Source organism: Myotis lucifugus, unplaced genomic scaffold (assembly GCF_000147115.1).
Source record: "Myotis lucifugus unplaced genomic scaffold, Myoluc2.0 scaffold_68, whole genome shotgun sequence".
NCBI lineage: Eukaryota > Metazoa > Chordata > Mammalia > Chiroptera > Vespertilionidae > Myotis > Myotis lucifugus.
The window spans coordinates 4593523-4596219 of NW_005871116.1; the positions used below are offsets into that span (position 1 = coordinate 4593523).

The following is a 2697-nucleotide window of genomic DNA, read 5'->3' on the forward strand; positions in this document are numbered from 1 at the left end:
TATCATTTAGAATTGAAGGTCAGATAAAGAGCTTCATGGACAAGGAAAAGCTAAAGGAGTTCATCACCACCAAACCAGTATTATATGAAATGCTGAAAGGTATTCTTTAAGAAGAGGAAGAAGAAAAAGAAAAAGATAAAAAATATGAACAACAAAATGGCAACAAATACATACCTATCAACAATTGAAACTAAAAATCAAAACAAATGAATAAGAAATTTAATGAACAGAATAAACTGGTGAATAAAATAGAATCAGAGGCATGGAAATGGAACAGACTGAGGATTCTCAGAGGGAAGTGGGGTGAGGGGTTGGGAAGATTAAACAAAGATCTTATATGCATATATGCATTACCTATGAACACAGACAAGAGGGTGGCGAAGGCCTGGGGCAGGGCAATGGGGGGGGGGGAAGAGGAATATCTGTAATAATCGCAATAAAGGTTTTTTTAAAAAGACAAATGCTGTTTGATTCCACTTTAAAAAAACACAGACAAAAGAAGCAGGGACACCACCTGGGCACCATGGTCTTCCTCACGACGCAGCTCTGACTGTGGAGCCATGTCACAAACCGCTACTGGCAGGTGCGGGAGGTGCTGAAGAACTGCTGCTACCGGCTGTCCCTCTGTCTGTGATCAGAGCGTTTGTGAAATGCACGAAAGCCCGGAGACGGAAAAGGAGGATCCTGAGGACGCTCTTGATTAATCGAATTACAGCTGTCTCGCAGGAACATGGCCTGCATTACCCAGCGTTCATTGGCAATTTAATTAAGTGCCAGGTGGAGCTCAACAGGAAAGTGCTGGCTGATCTGGCCATCGATGGACCCAAGACTTTTAAATCCTTGGCTGCTTTGGCCAGAAGGAGGCGAGAGGGAGGATTTGCTGCTGTCTTGGAGGACGGGAAGGAGCCTGAAAGCATCTTTTCCAGAGAGGTGCAGGACCACTGAGGGATACGGCCACACCTGCCCTCTGCAGCCACGTGTCTTGGGAACAGGCATTCTCCCCCTTCCCTCCCCCCATGACCATGTGGTCATAATTAAAACAGGGGCTAAGAATCATTTGCCAAGAATGTGTTAAGTTTGCTTTGCAATGGTGTTACCTTACATGTCAGTAACAGGAGGAGAGAAAAGGCCTGTTTTGACTCCTTGGGACGGGCCAGTAGCATTTCATGTAGATTGTGCCAATAAAGCTTGTGTGGTCAAAAACAAAACAAAACAACACATCACAGAAGTTGTTGTCTGTCCCTTTGGTAGCTGCAGGAGTTGTAAACTACTTCACACGAAATAGAAAATTAAATTAAGGGTTATAAGCACGTCAGAAATATTGTAAATGATTCTCTGCTTCTTGCTTTTGGCACTTTCTTCCTAGGAGTGCAGTGATGGGTGGTGAGTTGCTAGATGGATATACCATTATTAGTCATAGTTTTACCTTATCTTTTATTGGGATGTGGTGGCTTTGGTCTTTGGTGTTTTTGTTTGTTTGTTTGTTAAATATATTTTTATTATTTCAGAGAGGAAGGGAAAGGGAGAGAGAGAGGGAGAGAGAGAGAAACATCAATGATGAGAGAGAATCATTGATCGGCTGCCTCCTGCACACCCCACACTGGGACTCAAGCCCACAACCCGGGCATGTACCTTTGACTTGAATGGAACCTGGGACCCTTCAGTCCACAGGCTGGTGCTCTATTCACTGAGCCAAACCGGCTAGGGCAGTCTTTGGTTTTGTAAAAGACCAGACTGGGAGAGGTGTTTCCGAGTGGGCCCTGGGGAAGGGGAAGCAGATGGTCATCACATTGACTCCTTGTTTCCAGACAGATTTGTACTCATCTCTCCCAAACAAATGTGTCTCCGTTTTTCTTACAAATATCTCAAAAAAAAATTCACCTGGAAAAGAACCAGGTGTCTGGGGTAAAATTCACTAATATCTCTTTAATTAACACAGTGATGTTATAATCAATATTAAATGTACTCCTGAGCAATTAGCTAATGCAGTGCAGCGGTATCAGTAGGCAATAGAAATCATCTCATTGAAAGCAATTATTTCCTTCTCATCAAAAGGCAGGATAGAGACTGCCTAAATTATCTGAATAATTACCTTAATTACCTCTTTTGTGATTATACACAAAACCAGTCTTTGGGTGTTTTGGGTTAGGCCCAGGCAAAAGTAAATTATATCAAAGTTATATATTCTCAACTTACCACACACCCTCTAAACAATTTATGCCCAACAACTAATCATACAATCATTAGAAGTCAATTTTGGAGATGTAATTGTATAAAATAAATACAATCATAGGCTAATATTTTTTTAAATATGGAAATGACATTTTATTTGTATTCATTATTATATTATTTAAACTTCAAAAGAACCAACTTAGATCCTGACAGGCATGGCTCAGTGGTTGAGCAGTGACCCATGAACCGAGAAGTCACGGTTCGATTCCCAGTCAGGCCACACGTCGGGTTGCGGGCTCAATCCCCAGTGTTTGGGTGTGTGTGGTGGTGAGGAAGGGGGGGGGGGCGGTTTGAGGAGGCAGCCAATCAATGATTCTCTCTAATCATTAATTTTCTACCTCTCTCTCCCTCTCCCTTTCTCTCTGAAATCAAAAATATATTTTAAAAAGAACCAACTTAATAAAAACTACTTTTCACTATGGCAATTTACGTACTATGGCCTTGAACTCTGATTTTCTTTATCTC

The 2697-nt window shown here is 41.8% G+C and overlaps 1 pseudogene; it reads left to right on the forward strand.

Moving 5' to 3' along the window:
- Positions 1–523: 523 nt before the first annotated feature.
- Positions 524–945, forward strand: LOC102419200 (annotated as a pseudogene).
- The last annotated feature ends 1752 nt before the right edge of the window (positions 946–2697 follow it).